At 54.8% G+C, this 27,195-nt stretch overlaps 1 protein-coding gene across 2 annotated transcripts in view; it reads right to left on the reverse strand.

Annotated features, from left to right (window-relative positions):
* CCDC28A (coiled-coil domain containing 28A) overlaps nt 1–25,418 on the reverse strand; it is an 86,524-nt gene extending 61,106 nt beyond the window's left edge. Inside the window, exon 1 of one of the 2 annotated variants that reach the window (XM_075339824.1) lies at nt 25,310–25,418. The gene's annotated coding sequence lies outside the window, so the exon portion shown is untranslated. The remainder of the gene's footprint in view (nt 1–25,309) is intronic. The other variant, XM_075339825.1, reaches the window with a different exon arrangement.
* Between the last annotated feature and the right edge of the window lie 1,777 nt (nt 25,419–27,195).

Here is a 27,195-nt window from a genome sequence, read left to right on the forward strand (position 1 = left end):
TGTACATCCGCAGCACACACTCCCCACACACCGAGCAGAATTCAGTGTACACCAGCAGCACACGCTCCAAACACACCGAGCAGAATATAGTGTACACCAGCAGCACACGCTCCCCACACACCGAGCAGAATACAGTGTACACCAGCAGCACACGCTCCCCACACACCGAGCAGAATACAGTGTACACCAGCAGCACACGCTCCCCACACACCGAGCAGAATACAGTGTACACCGAGCAGAATACAGTGTACACCGAGCAGAATACAGTGTACACCAGCAGCACACACTCCCCACAAACCGAGCAGAATACAGTGTACACCAGCAGCACACGCTCCCCACACACCGAGCAGAATACAGTGTACACCCGCAACACACACTCCCTACACCGAGCAGAATACAGTGTGCACCAGCAGCACACACTCCCCACACACCAAGCAGAATACAGTGCACACCCACAGCACACGCTCCCCACACACCGAGCAGAATACAGTGTACAACCACAGCACACCCTCCCCACACACCGAGCAGAATACAGTGTACAACCGCAGCACACGCTCCCCACACACCAAGCAGAATACAGTCTACATCCGCAGCACACGTTCCCCACACACCGAGCAGAATACAGTGTACACCTGCAGCACACGCTCCCCACACACCGAGCAGAATACAGTGTACACCAGCAGCACACGCTCCAAACACACCGAGCAGAATATAGTGTACACCAGCAGCACACGCTCCCCACACACCGTGCATAATACAGTGTACATCAGCAGCACACGCTCCCCACACACCGTGCATAATACAGTGTACACCAGCAGCACACACTCCCTACACACCGAGCAGAATACAGTGTACAACCGCAGCACACACTCCCCACAGAATACAGTGTACACCCGCAGCACACCCTCCCCACACACCGAGCAGAATACAGTGTACAACCGCAGCACACGCTCCCCACAGAATACAGTGTACACCCGCAGCACACGCTCCCCACACACCAAGCAGAATACAGTGCACACCCGCAGCACATGCTCCCCACACACCGAGCAGAATACAGTGTACATCCGCAGCACACACTCCCTACACACCAAGCAGAATACAGTGTACACCCGCAACACACACACCGAGCAGAATACAGTGTACACCCGCAGCACACACTCCCCACACACCGAGCAGAATACAGTGTACACCAGCAGCACACGCTCCAAACACACCGAGCAGAATATAGTGTACACCAGCAGCACACGCTCCCCACACACCGTGCATAATACAGTGTACACCAGCAGCAAACGCTCCCCACACACCGTGCATAATACAGTGTACACCAGCAGCACACGCTCCCCACACACCGTGCAGAATACAGTGTACACCCGCAGCACACCCTCCCCACACACCGAGCAGAATACAGTGTACAACCGCATCACACGCTCCCCACAGAATACAGCGTACACCCGCAGCACACGCTCCCCACAGACCAAGCAGAATACAGTGTACACCAGCAGCACACGCTCCAAACACACCGAGCAGAATACAGTGTACACCAGCAGCACACGCTCCCCACACACCGTGCATAATACAGTGTACACCAGCAGCACACGCTCCCCACACACCGTGCATAATACAGAGTACACCAGCAGCACACGCTCCCCACACACCGTGCATAATACAGTGTACACCAGCAGCACACGCTCCCCACACACCGTGCATAATACAGTGTACACCAGCAGCACACGCTCCCCACACACCGAGCAGAATACAGTGTACACCCGCAACACACACTCCCTACACCGAGCAGAATACAGTGTACACCAGCATCACACACTCCCTACACCGAGCAGAATACAGTGTGCACCAGCAGCACACACTCCCCACACACCAAGCAGAATACAGTGCACACCCACAGCACACGCTCCACACACACCGAGCAGAATACAGTGTACATCCGCAGCACACGCTCCCCACAGAATACAGTGTACACCCGCAGCACACACCAAGCAGAATACAGTGCACACCGCAGCACACGCTCCCCACACACCGAGCAGAATACAGTGTACAACCACAGCACACCCTCCCCACACACCGAGCAGAATACAGTGTACAACCGCAGCACACGCTCCCCACACACCAAGCAGAATACAGTCTACATCCGCAGCACACGTTCCCCACACACCGAGCAGAATACAGTGTACACCCGCAGCACACGCTCCCCACACACCGAGCAGAATACAGTGTACACCAGCAGCACACGCTCCAAACACACCGAGCAGAATATAGTGTACACCAGCAGCACACGCTCCCCACACACCGTGCATAATACAGTGTACACCAGCAGCACACGCTCCCCACACACCGTGCATAATACAGTGTACACCAGCAGCACACACTCCCTACACACCGAGCAGAATACAGTGTACAACCGCAGCACACACTCCCCACAGAATACAGTGTACACCCGCAGCACACCCTCCCCACACACCGAGCAGAATACAGTGCACACCCGCAGCACATGCTCCCCACACACCGAGCAGAATACAGTGTACATCCGCAGCACACACTCCCTACACACCGAGCAGAATACAGTGTACACCCGCAACACACACACCGAGCAGAATACAGTGTACACCCGCAGCACACACTCCCCACACACCGAGCAGAATACAGTGTACACCAGCAGCACACGCTCCAAACACACCGAGCAGAATATAGTGTACACCAGCAGCACACGCTCCCCACACACCGTGCATAATACAGTGTACACCAGCAGCAAACGCTCCCCACACACCGTGCATAATACAGTGTACACCAGCAGCACACGCTCCCCACACACCGTGCAGAATACAGTGTACACCCGCAGCACACCCTCCCCACACACCGAGCAGAATACAGTGTACAACCGCAGCACACGCTCCCCACAGAATACAGTGTACACCCGCAGCACACGCTCCCCACAGACCAAGCAGAATACAGTGTACACCAGCAGCACACGCTCCAAACACACCGAGCAGAATACAGTGTACACCAGCAGCACACGCTCCCCACACACCGTGCATAATACAGTGTACACCAGCAGCACACGCTCCCCACACACCATGCATAATACAGTGTACACCAGCAGCACACACTCCCTACACACCGAGCAGAATACAGTGTACAACCGCAGCACACACTCTCCACAGAATACAGTGTACACCCGCAGCACATACTCCCCACACACCGAGCAGAATACAGTGTACACCCGCAACACACACACCGAGCAGAATACAGTGTACACCCGCAGCACACACTCCCCACACACCGAGCAGAATACAGTGTACAGCAGCAGCACACGCTCCAAACACAACGAGCAGAATATAGTGTACACCAGCAGCACACTCTCCCCACACACCGTGCATAATACAGTGTACACCAGCAGCACACACTCCCTACACACCGAGCAGAATACAGTGTACAACCGCAGCACACACTCCCCACAGAATACAGTGTACACCCGCAGCACACCCTCCCCACACACCGAGCAGAATACAGTGCACACCCGCAGCACACGCTCCCCACACACCGAGCAGAATACAGTGTACATCCGCAGCACACACTCCCTACACACCGAGCAGAATACAGTGTACATCCGCAGCACACACTCCCCACACACCGAGAAGAATACAGTGTAAACTCGCAACACACACACCCTACACACCGAGCAGAATACAGTGTACACCAACAGCACACGTTCCCCACACACCGAGCAGAATAGTGTACACCCGCAGCACACACTCCCCACACACCGAGCAGAATACAGTGTACACCAGCAGCACACACTCCCCACACACCGAGCAGAATGCAGTGTACACCAGCAGCACACGCTCCCCACACACCGAGCAGAATACAGTGTACACCAGCAGCACACGCTCCCCACACCGAGCAGAATATAGTGTACACCCGCAACTCACACACCATACACACCGAGCAGAATACAGTGTACACCCGCAGCACACACTCCCCACACACCGAGCAGAATACAGTGTACACCAGCAGCACACGCTAATCACACACCGAGCAGAATACAGTGTACACCAGCAGCACACACTCCCTACACACCGGGCAGAATACAGTGTACACCCGCAGCACACGCTCCCCACACACAGAGCAGAATACAGTGTACACCCGCAACACACGCTCCCCACAAACCGAGCAGAATACAGTGTACACCAGCAGCACACGCTCCCCACACACCGAGCAAAATACAGTGTACACCAGCAGCACACGCTCCTCACACACCGAGCAGAATATAGTGTACACCCGCAACACACACACACCATACACACCGAGCAGAATACAGTGTACACCAGCAGCACACACTCCCCACACACCGAGCAAAATACAGTGTACACCAGCAGCACACGCTCCTCACACACCGAGCAGAGTACAGTGTACACCCGCAGCACACGCTCCCCACACCGAGCAGAATACAGCGTACACTCGAAGCACAAACTCCCCACACACCGAGCAGAGTACAGCGTACACCAGCAGCACACGCTCCCCACACACCGAGCAGAATACAGTCTACACCCGCAACACACACTCCCCACACACCGAGCAGAATACAGTGTACACCAGCAGCACACGCTCCAAACACAACGAGCAGAATATAGTGTACACCAGCAGCACACGCTCCCCACACACCGTGCAGAATCAGTGTACACCAGCAGCACACACTCCCCACACCGAGCATGCTTACAGTGTACACCCGCTGCACACGCTCCCCACACACCGAGCAGAATACAGTGTACATCCGCAGCACACACTCCCTACACACCGAGAAGAATACAGTGTACACCAACAGCACACGTTCCCCACACACCGAGCAGAATAGTGTACACCCGCAGCACACACTCCCCACACACCGAGCAGAATACAGTGTACACCAGCAGCACACGCTCCCCACACACCGAGCAGAATACAGTGTACACCAGCAGCACACGCTCCCCACACCGAGCAGAATATAGTGTACACCCGCAACTCACACACCATACACACCGAGCAGAATACAGTGTACACCCGCAGCACACACTCCCCACACACCGAGCAGAATACAGTGTACACCAGCAGCACACGCTCCTCACACACCGAGCAGAATACAGTGTACACCAGCAGCACACACTCCCTACACACCGAGCAGAATACAGTGTACACCCGCAGCACACGCTCCCCACACACAGAGCAGAATACAGTGTACACCCGCAACACACACTCGCCACACACCGAGCAGAGTACACCACCAGCACACACTCCCCACACCGAGCAAAATACAGTGTACACGAGGTGCACACGCTCCCCACACCGAGCAGAATATAGTGTACACCAGCAACTCACACACCATACACACCGAGCAGAATACAGTGTACACCAGCAGCACACACTCCCCACACACCGAGCAGAATACAGTGTACACGAGCAGCACACGCTCCCCAGACACCGAGCGAAATACAGTGTACACGAGCAGCACACGCTCCCCACACACCGAGCAGAATACAGTGTACACGAGCAGCACACGCTCCCCAGACACCGAGCAAAATACAGTGTACACCCGCAGCACACGCTCCCCACACACCGAGCAGAATACAGTGTACACCCGCAGCACACGCTCCCCACACACCGAGCAGAATACAGTGTACACCCGCAGCACACGCTCCCCACACACCGAGCAGAATACAGTGTACACCCGCAGCACACACTCCCCACACCGAGCAGAATACAGCGTACACCCGCAGCACACACTCCCCACACACCGAGCAGAATAATGTACACCAGCAGCACACACTCCCCACACACCGAGCAGAATACAGTGTACACCAGCAGCACACACTCCCCACACACCGAGCAGAATGCAGTGTACACCAGCAGCACACGCTCCCCCACACACCGAGCAGAATACAGTGTACACCAGCAGCACACGCTCCCCACACCGAGCAGAATATAGTGTACACCCGCAACTCACACACCATAAACACCGAGCAGAATACAGTGTACACCAGCAGCACACACTCCCCACACACCGAGCAGAATACAGTGTACACGAGCTGCACACGCTCCCCACACACCGAGCAAAATACAGTGTACACGAGCAGCACACGCTCCCCAGACACCGAGCAAAATACAGTGTACACCAGCAGCACACGCTCCCCACACCGAGCAGAATACAGTGTACACCAGCAGCACACGCTCCCCACACCGAGCAGAATACAGTGTACACCAGCAGCACACACTCCCCACACACCGAGCAGAATACAGTGTACACGAGCTGCACACGCTCCCCAGACACCGAGCAAAATACAGTGTACACGAGCAGCACACGCTCCTCACACACCGAGCAGAATACAGTGTACAGGAGCAGCACACGCTCCTCACACACCGAGCAGAATACAGTGTACACCAGCAGCACACGCTCCCCACACACCGTGCAGAATACAGTGTACACCCGCAGCACACACCCCTCACACAGAGCAGCACACAGTGTACACCAGCAGCACACACTCCCCACACACCGTGGAGAATACAGTGTAGACCAGCAGCACACACTCCCCACACACCGAGCAGAATACAGTGTACACCCGCAGCACACGCTCCCCACACCGGGCAGAATACAGTGAACACCCGCAGCACACGCTCCCCACACACCAAGCAGAATACAGTGTACACCCGCAGCACACGCTCCCCACACCGGGCAGAATACAGTGTACACCAGCAGCACACGCTCCCCACACACCTAGCAGAATAGTGTACACCCGCAGCACACGCTCCCCACACACCGTGCAGAATACAGTGTACACCAGCAGCACACGCTCCCCACACACCGTGCAGAATACAGTGTACACCAGCAGCACACGCTCCCCACACACCGTGCAGAATACAGTGTACACCAGCAGCACACGCTCACCACACACCGTGCAGAATACAGTGTACACCAGCAGTGTACACCAGCAGCACACACCCCTCACACAGAGCAGAATACAGTGTACACCAGCAGCACACGCTCCCCACACACCGAGCAGAATACAGTGTACACCCGCAGCACACGCTCCCCACACACCGTGCAGAATACAGTGTACACCAGCAGCACACGCTCCCCACACACCGAGCAGAATACAGTGTACACCTGCAGCACACGCTCCCCACACACCGTGCAGAATAAAGTGTACACCAGCAGCACACGCTCCCCACACACCGTGCAGAATACAGTGTACACCAGCAGCACACGCTCCCCACACACCGAGCAGAATACAGTGTACACCTGCAGCACACGCTCCCCACACACCGAGCAGAATAGTGTACACCCGCAGCACACACCCCTTACACAGAGCAGAATACAGTGTACACCAGCAGAACACGCTCCCCACACACCGTGCAGAATACAGTGTACACCCGCAGCACACACCCCTCACACAGAGCAGAATACAGTGTACACCCGCAGCACACCCCCCCCCCCCCCACACACACACCGAGCAGAATACAGTGTACACCAGCAGCACACGCTCCCCACACACCGAGCAGAATACAGTGTACACCAGCAGCACACGCTCCCCACAAACCGAGCAGAATACAGTGTACACCAGCAGCACACGCTCCCCACACACCGAGCAAAATACAGTGTACACCAGCAGCACACGCTCCTCACACACCGAGCAGAGTACAGTGTACACCCGCAACACACACACCATACACACCGAGCAGAATATAGTGTACACCCGCAACTCACACACCATACACACCGAGCAGAATACAGTGTACACCCGCAGCACACACTCCCCACACACCGAGCAGAATACAGTGTACACCAGCAGCACACGCTCCTCACACACCGAGCAGAATACATTGTACACCAGCAGAACACGCTACCCACACACCGGGCAGAATACAGTGTACACCAGCAGCACACGCTCCCCACACACCGTGCAGAATACAGTGTACACCCGCACCACACGCTCCCCACACACCGAGCAGAATACAGTGTACACCAGCAGCACACGCTCCCCACACACCGAGCAGAATACAGTGTACACCCGCAGCACACGCTCCCCACACACCGAGCAGAATACAGTGTACACCAGCAGCACACGCTCCCCACACACCGAGCAGAATACAGTGTACACCAGCAGCACACGCTCCCCCACACACCGAGCAGAATACAGTGTACACCCGCAGCACACGCTCCCCACACACCGAGCAGAATACAGTGTACACCAGCAGCACAAACCCCTCACACAGAGCAGAATACAGTGTACACCAGCAGCACACGCTCCCCACACACCGTGCAGAATACAGTGTACACCAGCAGCACACACTCCCCACACACCGTGCAGAATACAGTGTACACCAGCAGCACACACTCCCCACACACCGTGCAGAATACAGTGTACACCAGCAGCACACACTCCCCACACACCGTGCAGAATACAGTGTACACCAGCAGCACACACTCCCCACACACCGTGCAGAATACAGTGTACACCAGCAGCACACACTCCCCACACACCGAGCAGAATACAGTGTACACCAGCAGCACACACTCCCCACACACCGAGCAGAATACAGTGTACACCCGCAGCACACACTCCCCACACACCGTTCAGAATACAGTGTACACCAGCAGCACACGCTCCCCACACACCGAGCAGAATACAGTGTACACCAGCAGCACACACCCCTCACACACCGAGCAGAATACAGTGTACACCAGCAGCACACACCCCTCACACACCGAGCAGAATACAGTGTACACCAGCAGCACACCGAGCAGAATACAGTGTACACCCGCAGCACACCCCCCCCACACACCGAGCAGAATACAGTGTACACCCGCAGCACCCCCCCCCCCACACACACACACACCGAGCAGAATACAGTGTACACCAGCAGCACACGCTCCCCACACACCGAGCAGAATACAGTGTACACCAGCAGCACACACTCCCCACACACCGAGCAGAATACAGTGTACACCCGCAGAACACGCTCCCCACACACCGAGCAGAATACAGTGTACACCCGCAGCACACCCCCCCCCACACCGAGCAGAATACAGTGTACACCCGCAGCACACACCCCCCCACACACCGAGCAGAATACAGTGTACACCCGCAGCACACACCCCCCCACACACCGAGCAGAATACAGTGTACACCCGCAGCACACCCCCCCACACACACCGAGCAGAATACAGTGTACACCAGCAGCACACGCTCCCCACACCGAGCAGAATACAGTGTACACCAGCAGCACACGCTCCCCACACAACGAGCAGAATACAGTGTACACCAGCAGCACACGCTCCCCACACCGAGCAGAATACAGTGTACACCAGCAGCACACACTCCCCACACAACGAGCAGAATACAGTGTACACCAGCAGCACACGCTCCCCACACAACGAGCAGAATACAGTGTACACCAGCAGCACACGCTCCCCACACCGAGCAGAATACAGTGTACACCAGCAGCACACACTCCCCACACAACGAGCAGAATACAGTGTACACCAGCAGCACACACTCCCCACACAACGAGCAGAATACAGTGTACACCAGCAGCACACTCTCCCCACACCGAGCAGAATACAGTGTACACCAGCAGCACACGCTCCCCACACAACGAGCAGAATACAGTGTACACCAGCAGCACACGCTCCCCACACCGAGCAGAATACAGTGTACACCAGCAGCACACACTCCCCACACAACGAGCAGAATACAGTGTACACCAGCAGCACACGCTCCCCACACCGAGCAGAATACAGTGTACACCAGCAGCACACACTCCCCACACAACGAGCAGAATACAGTGTACACCAGCAGCACACGCTCCCCACACAACGAGCAGAATACAGTGTACACCAGCAGCACACGCTCCCCACACCGAGCAGAATACAGTGTACACCAGCAGCACACGCTCCCCACACAACGAGCAGAATACAGTGTACACCAGCAGCACACGCTCCCCACACCGAGCAGAATACAGTGTACACCAGCAGCACACCCCCCCCCCACACACCGAGCAGAATACAGTGTACACCCGCAGAACACGCTCCCCACACACCGAGCAGAATACAGTGTACACCAGCAGCACACGCTCCCCACACAACGAGCAGAATACAGTGTACACCAGCAGCACACACACCCCCCACACACACCGAGCAGAATACAGTGTACACCCGCAGCACACGCTCCCCACACACAGAGCAGAATACAGTGTACACCAGCAGCACACGCTCCCCACACACCGAGCAGAATACAGTGTACACCAGCAGCACACACTCCCCACACACCGAGCAGAATACAGTGTACACCCGCAGCACACCCCCCCCACACACACCGAGCAGAATACAGTGTACACCAGCAGCACACGCTCCCCACACACCGAGCAGAATACAGTGTACACCCGCAGAACACGCTCCCCACACACCGAGCAGAATACAGTGTACACCAGCAGCACACGCTCCCCACACACCGTGCAGAATACAGTGTACACCAGCAGCACACGCTCCCCACACACCGAGCAGAATACAGTGTACACCAGCAGCACACACTCCCCACACACCGAGCAGAATACAGTGTACACCCGCAGCACACCCCCCCCCACACACCGAGCAGAATACAGTGTACACCCGCAGCACACCCCCCCCCCCACACACACCGAGCAGAATACAGTGTACACCAGCAGCACACGCTCCCCACACACCGAGCAGAATACAGTGTACACCAGCAGCACACACTCCCCACACACCGAGCAGAATACAGTGTACACCCGCAGAACACGCTCCCCACACACCGAGCAGAATACAGTGTACACCCGCAGCACCCCCCCCCCCCCACACCGAGCAGAATACAGTGTACACCCGCAGCACACACCCCCCCACACACCGAGCAGAATACAGTGTACACCCGCAGCACACCCCCCCCCCACACACCGAGCAGAATACAGTGTACACCAGCAGCACACGCTCCCCACACCGAGCAGAATACAGTGTACACCAGCAGCACACACTCCCCACACAACGAGCAGAATACAGTGTACACCAGCAGCACACGCTCCCCACACCGAGCAGAATACAGTGTACACCAGCAGCACACACTCCCCACACAACGAGCAGAATACAGTGTACACCAGCAGCACACGCTCCCCACACAACGAGCAGAATACAGTGTACACCAGCAGCACACGCTCCCCACACAACGAGCAGAATACAGTGTACACCAGCAGCACACACTCCCCACACAACGAGCAGAATACAGTGTACACCAGCAGCACACGCTCCCCCACACCGAGCAGAATACAGTGTACACCAGCAGCACACGCTCCCCACACAACGAGCAGAATACAGTGTACACCAGCAGCACACGCTCCCCACACCGAGCAGAATACAGTGTACACCAGCAGCACACCCCCCCACACACACCGAGCAGAATACAGTGTACACCCGCAGAACACGCTCCCCACACACCGAGCAGAATACAGTGTACACCAGCAGCACACACTCCCCACACAACGAGCAGAATACAGTGTACACCAGCAGCACACGCTCCCCACACCGAGCAGAATACAGTGTACACCAGCAGCACACACTCCCCACACAACGAGCAGAATACAGTGTACACCAGCAGCACACACTCCCCACACAACGAGCAGAATACAGTGTACACCAGCAGCACACGCCTCCCCCACACCGCGAGCAGAATACAGTGTACACCAGCAGCACACGCTCCCCCACACAACGAGCAGAATACAGTGTACACCAGCAGCACACGCTCCCCACACCGAGCAGAATACAGTGTACACCCGCAGCACACCCCCCCCCCCACACCGAGCAGAATACAGTGTACACCCGCAGAACACGCTCCCCACACACCGAGCAGAATACAGTGTACACCCGAACCCCCCCCTTCCCCCCCACACACCGAGCAGAATACAGTGTACACCCGCAGCACACCCCCCCCCCCACACACACCGAGCAGAATACAGTGTACACCAGCAGCACACACTCCCCACACACCGAGCAGAATACAGTGTACACCAGCAGCACACGCTCCCCACACAACGAGCAGAATACAGTGTACACCAGCAGCACACGCTCCCCACACACGAGCAGAATACAGTGTACACCAGCAGCACACGCTCCCCACACAACGAGCAGAATACAGTGTACACCAGCAGCACACGCTCCCCACACCGAGCAGAATACAGTGTACACCCAGCAGCACCCCCCCCCCCCCACACACCGAGCAGAATACAGTGTACACCAGCAGCACACGCTCCCCACACCGAGCAGAATACAGTGTACACCAGCAGCACACACTCCCCACACAACGAGCAGAATACAGTGTACACCAGCAGCACACGCTCCCCACACCGAGCAGAATACAGTGTACACCAGCAGCACACACTCCCCACACAACGAGCAGAATACAGTGTACACCAGCAGCACACGCTCCCCACACAACGAGCAGAATACAGTGTACACCAGCAGCACACGCTCCCCACACCGAGCAGAATACAGTGTACACCAGCAGCACACACTCCCCACACAACGAGCAGAATACAGTGTACACCAGCAGCACACACTCCCCACACAACGAGCAGAATACAGTGTACACCGCAGCAGCACACGCTCCCCACACCGAGCAGAATACAGTGTACACCAGCAGCACACGCTCCCCACACAACGAGCAGAATACAGTGTACACCAGCAGCACACGCTCCCACACCGAGCAGAATACAGTGTACACCAGCAGCACACACTCCCCACACACCGAGCAGAATACAGTGTACACCAGCAGCACACGCTCCCACACAACGAGCAGAATACAGTGTACACCAGCAGCACACGCTCCCACACAACGAGCAGAATACAGTGTACACCAGCAGCACACGCTCCCCACACAACGAGCAGAATACAGTGTACACCAGCAGCACACGCTCCCCACACCGAGCAGAATACAGTGTACACCCGCAGCACCCCCCCCCCCCCCCCCACACACCGAGCAGAATACAGTGTACACCAGCAGCACACGCTCCCCACACCGAGCAGAATACAGTGTACACCAGCAGCACACACTCCCCACACAACGAGCAGAATACAGTGTACACCAGCAGCACACGCTCCCCACACCGAGCAGAATACAGTGTACACCAGCAGCACACACTCCCCACACAACGAGCAGAATACAGTGTACACCAGCAGCACACGCTCCCCACACAACGAGCAGAATACAGTGTACACCAGCAGCACACCGCTCCCCACACCGAGCAGAATACAGTGTACACCAGCAGCACACACTCCCCACACAACGAGCAGAATACAGTGTACACCAGCAGCACACACTCCCCACACAACGAGCAGAATACAGTGTACACCAGCAGCACACGCTCCCCACACCGAGCAGAATACAGTGTACACCAGCAGCACACGCTCCCCACACAACGAGCAGAATACAGTGTACACCAGCAGCACACGCTCCCCACACCGAGCAGAATACAGTGTACACCAGCAGCACACGCTCCCCACACACCGAGCAGAATACAGTATACACCCGCAGAACACGCTCCCCACACACCGAGCAGAATACAGTGTACACCAGCAGCACACGCTCCCCACACACCGTGCAGAATACAGTGTACACCAGCAGCACACGCTCCCCACACAACGAGCAGAATACAGTGTACACCAGCAGCACACACTCCCCACACACCGAGCAGAATACAGTGTACACCAGCAGCACACACTCCCCACACACAGAGCAGAATACAGTGTACACCAGCAGCACACGCTCCCCACACACCGAGCAGAATACAGTGTGCACACACTCCCCACACACCGAGTAGAATACAGTGTACACCAGCAGCACACGCTCCCCACACACCGAGTAGAATACAGTGTACACCAGCAGCACACACACCCCCCCACACACACCGAGCAGAATACAGTGTACACCCGCAGCACACACTCCCCACACACAGAGCAGAATACAGTGTACACCAGCAGCACACGCTTCCCACACACCGAGCAGAATACAGTGTACACCAGCAGCACACACTCCCCCACACACCGAGCAGAATACAGTGTACACACACCGAGCAGAATACAGTGTACACCAGCAGCACACACTCCCCACACACCGAGCAGAATACAGTGTACACCCGCAGCACACACCCCCACACACCGAGCAGAATACAGTGTACACCCGCAGCACCCCCCCCCCCACACACACCGAGCAGAATACAGTGTACACCAGCAGCACACACTCCCCACACACCGAGCAGAATACAGTGTACACCAGCAGCACACGCTCCCCACACCGAGCAGAATACAGTGTACACCAGCAGCACACACTCCCCACACAACGAGCAGAATACAGTGTACACCAGCAGCACACGCTCCCCACACAACGAGCAAAATACAGTGTACACCAGCAGCACACACTCCCCACACAACGAGCAGAATACAGTGTACACCAGCAGCACACGCTCCCCACACAACGAGCAGAATACAGTGTACACCAGCAGCACACGCTCCCCACACAACGAGCAGAATACAGTGTACACCAGCAGCACACGCTCCCCACACAACGAGCAGAATACAGTGTACACCAGCAGCACACGCTCCCCACACAACGAGCAGAATACAGTGTACACCAGCAGCACACGCTACCCACACAACGAGCAGAATACAGTGTACACCAGCAGCACACACTCCCCACACACCGAGCAGAATACAGTGTACACCAGCAGCACACGCTCCCCACACAACGAGCAGAATACAGTGTACACCAGCAGCACACGCTCCCCACACCGAGCAGAATACAGTGTACACCAGCAGCACACACTCCCCACACACCGAGCAAAATACAGTGTACACCAGCAGCACACGCTCCCCCACACACCGTGCAGAATACAGTGTACACCAGCAGCACATGCTCCCCACACACCGAGCAGAATACAGTGTACACCAGCAGCACACACTCCCCACACACCGAGCAGAATACAGTGTACACCAGCAGCACACACTCTCCACACACCGAGCAGAATACAGTGTACACCAGCAGCACACACACCCCCCACACACACCGAGCAGAATACAGTGTACACCCGCAGCACACGCTCCCCACACACAGAGCAGAATACAGTGTACACCAGCAGCACACGCTCCCCACACACCGAGCAGAATACAGCGTACACCAGCAGCACACACTCCCCACACACCGAGCAGAATACAGCGTACACCAGCAGCACACACTCCCCACACACCGAGCAGAATACAGTGTACACCAGCAGCACACACACCCCCCACACACACCGAGCAGAATACAGTGTACACCCGCAGCACACACTCCCCACACACAGAGCAGAATACAGTGTACACCAGCAGCACACGCTCCCCACACACAGAGCAGAATACAGTGTACACCAGCAGCACACGCTCCCCACACACCGAGCAGAATACAGTGTACACCAGCAGCACACACTCCCCACACACCGAGCAGAATACAGTGTACACCAGCAGCACACACTCCCCATACACACATCGAGCAGAATAAAGTGTACACCCGCAGCACACACTCCCCACACACAGAGCAGAATACAGTGTACACCAGCAGCACACGCTCCCCACACACCGAGCAGAATACAGTGTACACCAGCAGCACACACTCCCCACACACCGAGCAGAATACAGCGTACACCAGCAGCACACGCTCCCCACACACCGAGCAGAATACAGCGTACACCAGCAGCACACACTCCCCACACACCGAGCAGAATACAGCGTACACCCGCAGCACACACTCCCCACACACCGAGCAGAATACAGTGTACACCAGCAGCACACACTCCCCACACACAGAGCAGAATACAGTGTACACCAGCAGCACACACTCCCCACACACCGAGCAGAATACAGTGTACACCAGCAGCACACTCCCCACACACCGAGCAGAATACAGTGTACACCAGCAGCACACGCTCCCCACACACCGAGCAGAATACAGTGTACACCAGCAGCACACGCTCCCCACACACCGAGCAGAATACAGTGTACACCAGCAGCACACACTCCCCACACACCGAGCAGAATACAGTGTACACCAGCAGCACACACTCCCCACACACCGAGCAGAATACAGTGTACACCAGCAGCACACACACCCCCCACACACATCGAGCAGAATAAAGTGTACACCCGCAGCACACACTCCCCACACACAGAGCAGAATACAGTGTACACCAGCAGCACACGCTCCCCACACACCGAGCAGAATACAGTGTACACCAGCAGCACACGCTCCCCACACACCGAGCAGAATACAGTGTACACCAGCAGCACACACTCCCCACACACAGAGCAGAATACAGTGTACACCAGCAGCACACGCTCCCCACACACCGAGCAGAATACAGTGTACACCAGCAGCACACTCCCCACACACCGAGCAGAATACAGTGTACACCAGCAGCACACGCTCCCCACACACCGAGCAGAATACAGTGTACACCAGCAGCACACGCTCCCCACACACCGAGCAGAATACAGTGTACACCAGCAGCACACACTCCCCACACACCGAGCAGAATACAGTGTACACCAGCAGCACACACTCCCCACACACCGAGCAGAATACAGTGTACACCAGCAGCACACACTCCTGACACACCGAGCAGAATATAGTGTACACCAGCAGCACACACACCCCCCACACACACACCGAGCAGAATACAGTGTACACCCGCAGCACACACTCCCCACACACAGAGCAGAATACAGTGTACACCCGCAGCACACACTCCCCACACACAGAGCAGAATACAGTGTACACCAGCAGCACACACTCCCCACACACCGAGCAGAATACAGTGTACACCAGCAGCACACACTCCCCACACACCGAGCAGAATACAGCGTACACCCGCAGCACACACTCCCCACACACCGAGCAGAATACAGTGTACACCAGCAGCACACACTCCTCACACACCGAGCAGAATATGGTGTACACCAGCAGCACACACACCCCCCACACACACCGAGCAGAATACAGTGTACACCCGCAGCACACACTCCCCACACACCGAGCAGAATACAGTGTACACCAGCAGCACACACTCCCCACACACCGAGCAGAATACAGTGTACACCAGCAGCACACACTCCCCACACACCGAGCAGAATACAGTGTACACCAGCAGCACACACTCCCCACACACAGAGCAGAATACAGTGTACACCAGCAGCACACACTCCCCACACACAGAGCAGAATACAGTGTACACCAGCAGCACACACTCCCCACACACAGAGCAGAATACAGTGTACACCAGCAGCACATGCTTCCCACACACAGAGCAGAATACAGTGTACACCAGCAGCACACACTCCCCACACACAGAGCAGAATACAGTGTACACCAGCAGCACACACTCCCCACACACAGAGCAGAATACAGTGTACACCAGCAGCACATGCTTCCCACACACAGAGCAGAATACAGTGTACACCAGCAGCACATGCTTCCCACACACCGAGCAGAATACAGTGTACACACACCGAGCAGAATACAGTGTACACCAGCAGCACACACTCCCCACACACCGTGCAGAATACAGTGTACACCAGCAGCACACACTCCCCACACACCGAGCAGAATACAGTGTACACACACCGAGCAGAATACAGTGTACACACACCGAGCAGAATACAGTGTATACCAGCAGCACACTCCCCACACACCGTGCAGAATACAGTGTACACCAGCAGCACACACTCCCCACACACCGAGCAGAATACAGTGTACACACACCGTGCAGAATACAGTGTACACCAGCAGCACACACTCCCCACACACCGTGCAGAATACAGTATACACCAGCAGCACACACTCCCCACACACCGAGCAGAATACAGTGTACACCAGCAGCACACACTCCCCACACACCGAGCAGAATACAGTGTACACCAGCAGCACACACTCCCCACACACCGAGCAGAATACAGTGTACACCAGCAGCACACACTCCCCACACACCGAGCAGAATACAGTGTACACCAGCAGCACACACTCCCCACACACCGAGCAGAATACAGTGTACACCAGCAGCACACGCTCCCCACACACCGAGCAGAATACAGTGTACACCAGCAGCACACACTCCCCACACACCGAGCAGAATACAGTGTACACCAGCAGCACACACTCCCCACACACCGAGCAGAATACAGTGTACACCAGCAGCACACACTCCCCACACACCGAGCAGAATACAGTGTACACCAGCAGCACACACTCCCCACACACAGAGCAGAATACAGTGTACACCAGCAGCACACACTCCCCACACACAGAGCAGAATACAGTGTACACCAGCAGCACACGCTTCCCACACACCGAGCAGAATACAGTGTACACCAGCAGCACACACTCCCCACACACCGTGCAGAATACAGTGTACACCAGCAGCACACACTCCCCACACACCGAGCAGAATACAGTGTACACACACCGAGCAGAATACAGTGTACACACACCGAGCAGAATACAGTGTATACCAGCAGCACACACTCCCCACACACCGTGCAGAATACAGTGTACACCAGCAGCACACACTCCCCACACACCGAGCAGAATACAGTGTACACACACCGAGCAGAATACAGTGTACACCAGCAGCACACACTGCCCACACACCGTGCAGAATACAGTATACACCAGCAGCACACACTCCCCACACACCGAGCAGAATACAGTGTACACCAGCAGCACACACTCCCCACACACCGAGCAGAATACAGTGTACACCAGCAGCACACACTCCCCACACACCGAGCAGAATACAGTGTACACCAGCAGCACACACTCCCCACACACCGAGCAGAATACAGTGTACACCAGCAGCACACGCTCCCCACACACCGAGCAGAATACAGTGTACACCAGCAGCACACGCTCCCCACACACAGAGCAGAATACAGTGTACACCAGCAGCACACACTCCCCACACACAGAGCAGAATACAGTGTACACCAGCAGCACACACTCCCCACACACCGAGCAGAATACAGTGTACACCAGCAGCACACACTCCCCACACACAGAGCAGAATACAGTGTACACCAGCAGCACACACTCCCCACACACAGAGCAGAATACAGTGTACACCAGCAGCACACACTCCCCACACACAGAGCAGAATACAGTGTACACCAGCAGCACACACTCCCCACACACAGAGCAGAATACAGTGTACACCAGCAGCACACACTCCCCACACACCGAGCAGAATACAGTGTACACACACCGAGCAGAATACAGTGTACACACACCGAGCAGAATACAGTGTATACCAGCAGCACACACTCCCCACACACCGTGCAGAATACAGTGTACACCAGCAGCACACACTCCCCACACACCGAGCAGAATACAGTGTACACACACCGAGCAGAATACAGTGTACACCAGCAGCACACACTCCCCACACACCGTGCAGAATACAGTATACACCAGCAGCACACACTCCCCACACACCGAGCAGAATACAGTGTACACCAGCAGCACACACTCCCCACACACCGAGCAGAATACAGTGTACACCAGCAGCACACACTCCCCACACACCGAGCAGAATACAGTGTACACCAGCAGCACACACTCCCCACACACCGAGCAGAATACAGTGTACACCAGCAGCACACGCTCCCCACACACCGAGCAGAATACAGTGTACACCAGCAGCACACACTCCCCACACACAGAGCAGAATACAGTGTACACCAGCAGCACACACTCCCCACACACCGAGCAGAATACAGTGTACACCAGCAGCACACACTCCCCACACACCGAGCAGAATACAGTGTACACCAGCAGCACACACTCCCCACACACAGAGCAGAATACAGTGTACACCAGCAGCACACACTCCCCACACACAGAGCAGAATACAGTGTACACCAGCAGCACACGCTTCCCACACCGAGCAGAATACAGTGTACACACACCGAGCAGAATACAGTGTACACCAGCAGCACACACTCCCCACACACCGTGCAGAATACAGTGTACACCAGCAGCACACACTTCCCACACACCGAGCAGAATACAGTGTACACACACCGAGCAGAATACAGTGTACACCAGCAGCACACACTCCCCACACACCGTGCAGAATACAGTATACACCAGCAGCACACACTCCCCACACACCGAGCAGAATACAGTGTACACCAGCAGCACACACTCCCCACACACCGAGCAGAATACAGTGTACACCAGCAGCACACACTCCCCACACACCGAGCAGAATACAGTGTACACCAGCAGCACACACTCCCCACACACCGAGCAGAATACAGTGTACACCAGCAGCACACGCTCCCCACACACCGAGCAGAATACAGTGTACACCAGCAGCACACGCTCCCCACACACCGAGCAGAATACAGTGTACACCAGCAGCACACACTCCCCACACACCGAGCAGAATACAGTGTACACCAGCAGCACACACTCCCCACACACCGAGCAGAATACAGTGTACACCAGCAGCACACACTCCCCACACACAGAGCAGAATACAGTGTACACCAGCAGCACACACTCCCCACACACCGAGCAGAATACAGTGTACACACACCGAGCAGAATACAGTGTACACACACCGAGCAGAATACAGTGTATACCAGCAGCACACACTCCCCACACACCGTGCAGAATACAGTGTACACCAGCAGCACACACTCCCCACACACCGAGCAGAATACAGTGTACACCAGCAGCACACGCTCCCCACACACCGAGCAGAATACAGTGTACACCAGCAGCACACACTCCCCACACACCGAGCAGAATACAGTGTACACCAGCAGCACACACTCCCCACACACCGAGCAGAATACAGTGTACACCAGCAGCACACACTCCCCACACACCGAGCAGAATACAGTGTACACCAGCAGCACACACTCCCCACACACCGAGCAGAATACAGTGTACACCAGCAGCACACACTCCCCACACACAGAGCAGAATACAGTGTACACCAGCAGCACACACTCCCCACACACAGAGCAGAATACAGTGTACACCAGCAGCACACACTCCCCACACACCGAGCAGAATACAGTGTACACACACCGAGCAGAATACAGTGTACACACACCGAGCAGAATACAGTGTATACCAGCAGCACACACTCCCCACACACCGTGCAGAATACAGTGTACACCAGCAGCACACACTCCCTACACACCGAGCAGAATACAGTGTACACACACCGAGCAGAATACAGTGTACACCAGCAGCACACACTCCCCACACACCGTGCAGAATACAGTATACACCAGCAGCACACACTCCCCACACACCGAGCAGAATACAGTGTACACCAGCAGCACACACTCCCCACACACCGAGCAGAATACAGTGTACACCAGCAGCACACACTCCCCACACACCGAGCAGAATACAGTGTACACCAGCAGCACACACTCCCCACACACCGAGCAGAATACAGTGTACACCAGCAGCACACACTCCCCACACACCGAGCAGAATACAGTGTACACCAGCAGCACACACTCCCCACACACAGAGCAGAATACAGTGTACACCAGCAGCACACGCTTCCCACACCGAGCAGAATACAGTGTACACACACCGAGCAGAATACAGTGTACACCAGCAGCACACACTCCCCACACACCGTGCAGAATACAGTATACACCAGCAGCACACACTCCCCACACACCGAGCAGAATACAGTGTACACCAGCAGCACACACTCCCCACACACCGAGCAGAATACAGTGTACACCAGCAGCACACACTCCCCACACACCGAGCAGAATACAGTGTACACCAGCAGCACACACTCCCCACACACCGAGCAGAATACAGTGTACACCAGCAGCACACACTCCCCACACACCGAGCAGAATACAGTGTACACCAGCAGCACACGCTCCCCACACACCGAGCAGAATACAGTGTACACCAGCAGCACACGCTCCCCACACACCGAGCAGAATACAGTGTACACCAGCAGCACACGCTCCCCACACACCGAGCAGAATACAGTGTACACCAGCAGCACACGCTCCCCACACACAGAGCAGAATACAGTGTACACCAGCAGCACACGCTCCCCACACACCGAGCAGAATACAGTGTACACCAGCAGCACACACTCCCCACACACCGAGCAGAATACAGTGTACACCAGCAGCACACACTCCCCACACACCGAGCAGAATACAGTGTACACCAGCAGCACACACTCCCCACACACCGAGCAGAATACAGTGTACACCAGCAGCACACACTCCCCACACACCGAGCAGAATACAGTGTACACCAGCAGCACACACTCCCCACACACAGAGCAGAATACAGTGTACACCAGCAGCACACACTCCCCACACACAGAGCAGAATACAGTGTACACCAGCAGCACACACTCCCCACACACAGAGCAGAATACAGTGTACACCAGCAGCACACACTCCCCACACACCGAGCAGAATACAGTGTACACACACCGAGCAGAATACAGTGTACACACACCGAGCAGAATACAGTGTATACCAGCAGCACACACTCCCCACACACCGAGCAGAATACAGTGTATACCAGCAGCACACACTCCCCACACACCGAGCAGAATACAGTGTACACCAGCAGCACACACTCCCCACACACCGAGCAGAATACAGTGTACACCAGCAGCACACGCTCCCCACACACAGAGCAGAATACAGTGTACACCAGCAGCACACACTCCCCACACACCGAGCAGAATACAGTGTACACCAGCAGCACACACTCCCCACACACCGAGCAGAATACAGTGTACACCAGCAGCACACACTCCCCACACACCGAGCAGAATACAGTGTACACCAGCAGCACACACTCCCCACACACCGAGCAGAATACAGTGTACACCAGCAGCACACACTCCCCACACACAGAGCAGAATACAGTGTACACCAGCAGCACACGCTCCCCACACACCGAGCAGAATACAGTGTACACCAGCAGCACACACTCCCCACACACCGAGCAGAATACAGTGTACACCAGCAGCACACACTCCCCACACACCGAGCAGAATACAGTGTACACCAGCAGCACACACTCCCCACACACAGAGCAGAATACAGTGTACACCAGCAGCACACGCTTCCCACACCGAGCAGAATACAGTGTACACACACCGAGCAGAATACAGTGTACACCAGCAGCACACGCTCCCCACACACCGAGCAGAATACAGTGTACACCAGCAGCACACACTCCCCACACACCGAGCAGAATACAGTGTACACCAGCAGCACACACTCCCCACACACCGTGCAGAATACAGTGTACACCAGCAGCACACACTCCCCACACACCGAGCAGAATACAGTGTACACCAGCAGCACACACTCCCCACACACCGAGCAGAATACAGTGTACACCAGCAGCACACACTCCCCACACACCGAGCAGAATACAGTGTACACACACCGAGCAGAATACAGTGTATACCAGCAGCACACACTCCCCACACACCGAGCAGAATACAGTGTATACCAGCAGCACACACTCCCCACACACCGAGCAGAATACAGTGTACACCAGCAGCACACACTCCCCACACACCGAGCAGAATACAGTGTACACCAGCAGCACACGCTCCCCACACACAGAGCAGAATACAGTGTACACCAGCAGCACACACTCCCCACACACCGAGCAGAATACAGTGTACACCAGCAGCACACACTCCCCACACACCGAGCAGAATACAGTACACACCGAGCAGAATACAGTGTACACCAGCAGCACACACTCCCCACACACCGAGCAGAATACAGTGTACACCAGCAGCACACACTCCCCACACACCGAGCAGAATACAGTGTACACCAGCAGCACACACACCCCCCACACACACCGAGCAGAATACAGTGTACACCCGCAGCACACACTCCCCACACACAGAGCAGAATACAGTGTACACCAGCAGCACACGCTCCCCACACACCGAGCAGAATACAGTGTACACCAGCAGCACACACTCCCCACACACCGAGCAGAATACAGTGTACACCAGCAGCACACACTCCCCACACACCGAGCAGAATACAGTGTACACCAGCAGCACACACTCCCCACACACAGAGCAGAATACAGTGTACACCAGCAGCACACGCTTCCCACACCGAGCAGAATACAGTGTACACACACCGAGCAGAATACAGTGTACACCAGCAGCACACGCTCCCCACACACCGAGCAGAATACAGTGTACACCAGCAGCACACACTCCCCACACACAGAGCAGAATACAGTGTACACCAGCAGCACACACTCCCCACACACCGAGCAGAATACAGTGTACACCAGCAGCACACACTCCCCACACACCGTGCAGAATACAGTGTACACCAGCAGCACACACTCCCCACACACCGAGCAGAATACAGTGTACACCAGCAGCACACACTCCCCACACACCGAGCAGAATACAGTGTACACCAGCAGCACACACTCCCCACACACAGAGCAGAATACAGTGTACACCAGCAGCACACGCTTCCCACACCGAGCAGAATACAGTGTACACACACCGAGCAGAATACAGTGTACACCAGCAGCACACGCTCCCCACACACCGAGCAGAATACAGTGTACACCAGCAGCACACACTCCCCACACACAGAGCAGAATACAGTGTACACCAGCAGCACACACTCCCCACACACCGAGCAGAATACAGTGTACACCAGCAGCACACACTCCCCACACACCGTGCAGAATACAGTGTACACCAGCAGCACACACTCCCCACACACCGAGCAGAATACAGTGTACACCAGCAGCACACACTCCCCACACACCGAGCAGAATACAGTGTACACCAGCAGCACACACTCCCCACACACAGAGCAGAATACAGTGTACACCAGCAGCACACGCTTCCCACACCGAGCAGAATACAGTGTACACACACCGAGCAGAATACAGTGTACACCAGCAGCACACGCTCCCCACACACCGAGCAGAATACAGTGTACACCAGCAGCACACACTCCCCACACACAGAGCAGAATACAGTGTACACCAGCAGCACACACTCCCCACACACCGAGCAGAATACAGTGTACACCAGCAGCACACACTCCCCACACACCGTGCAGAATACAGTGTACACCAGCAGCACACGCTCCCCACACACCGAGCAGAATACAGTGTACACACACCGAGCAGAATACATAGAAACTCACCATTCAGGAGTTGTCAGACTTGGACATTGGTAGAGGCTAAATCCCAGTGTACTAAGGGACCTCTGCTGACGTCATGGCCAAGCAGTGTGCTGTCTACTGAGCACCCCGGATATGGGGAAACAACGGCTGCGAAACAAAGGTTCCTAGCAAAACAACTTCTAGGGCTGGGGGGAAAAACAGATTGTACTGACACCTAGTGGACAGAGGAGGAACTGAGATAACCCAGTAGAGCAGAGAGCAGAGATTCCACAGCCAGCTACAAAGGGTCTTGTGATTGTACAGGCTGAAGTGCATCCTGACTGGGGCAGATGCAGTATACGTTTTCCAGTATTGGACTACTTCCTCTGAATACGCCCAGTTTGGAGTGTGGAGAATAAAGTACGATGACCGCATACTGACCTCTTGGACCGATGCCGCTCCTCCGCTATGTCTTCAATGTCACTCACAATGTCACTGAGGGACATGCTGCAGCCCATCACTGACCAGCTGCAGCACTCATGGGACATAAACAATATCACAATGTCACTGAGGGACATGCTGCAGCCCATCACTGACCAGCTGCAGCACTCATGGGACATAAACAATATCACAATGTCACTGAGGGACATGCTGCAGCCCATCACTGACCAGCTGCAGCACTCCTGCGACAATAACAATTATTATTATTATTATTTATTATTATAGCGCCATTTATTCCATGGCGCTTTACATGTGAAAGGGGTGTACATAATAGGGACAAGTACAATAATCATAAACAATACAAGGCACAGACTGGTACAGGAGGACAATGTCACTGGGGGACATGCTGCAGCCCATCATTGACCAGCTGCAGCACTCATGTGACACAAATAAGGTCACCGTGGGACACAGCTCTCGCAGTTGCTAATAGGATACACGACCCATATGACAGGATGTCGTGAGATATTTGGGGACACAGGTCTGGGAGCAGAGGAGCGGCGCTGATCCAGGAGGGAAGATTTCCTTTCACCACACAGGCGGCATTCTAATGGAGTTGTCCAGTAATGTATTGGATCTATTCCCCTTTGTTCAATATTTCAACAATCCAGTCTGTCACTGGAGCATATTTTCTGGTATTATTAGTTATTTTAACCCCTTTAGAACTACACGATTTTCCATTTTTGAGCTTAGGTTTTAACTTCGCTTCTTTCAAGAGCCATAACTTTTTTTGATATAAAGAGAGCCATAACCCAGGTATTTTGCCATCGATGCTGCCTGTTTATTGTGTGCTGAGCTGTAGTTTCCATTGATACAATTTTAAGTCGTACACAACACATTGATCACTATTTATTGCATTTTTGGGGGACACTCCGGTGACTCAAAATCCACAAAGTTGTCATTTTGAATTTTTGTCTTGCTCATCGTATGTTTTAAATCATTTTATATATTTCTAGTCCCGACTTTTATGGATTAATCGATACCAAGTATATTCATAACTATTTTTTAAATCGTTTTACTTGAAAACTGAGTAAAGGGTAATGATTTAAACTTATCTATATATTTTTTAAATATTTTTTTTACATCTTACCTTTTTTAGAATACTTTAGTCTGTGATTATTTTTGGTATTGAAGTATGTATATATTGAAGTATGTAGTATAAAACGTAGTTTCCTTTGAAGGTCAATCTATGGCGGGGCTTTAGAGGAGTACCAAGTTGGCAGTGATGGGGGTTTGTAGCCACCCCCTGGTTGCCACAGTAACTCATTGATCATGAAATTTAACTGACAGTGATTGACAGAGGCATTTAAATAGTTAAACAGCAGTGTATACAAAATCCTCAGTTTTTTGTCCAGGAAAAATGTAATGTGTTTAAGGTATGTGTACGTGTCACATTTTGGCCACGAAAAACACAGCATTTTGCTGTCCCA

This window comes from Anomaloglossus baeobatrachus, chromosome 3, assembly GCF_048569485.1.
Source record: "Anomaloglossus baeobatrachus isolate aAnoBae1 chromosome 3, aAnoBae1.hap1, whole genome shotgun sequence".
Lineage (NCBI taxonomy): Eukaryota > Metazoa > Chordata > Amphibia > Anura > Aromobatidae > Anomaloglossus > Anomaloglossus baeobatrachus.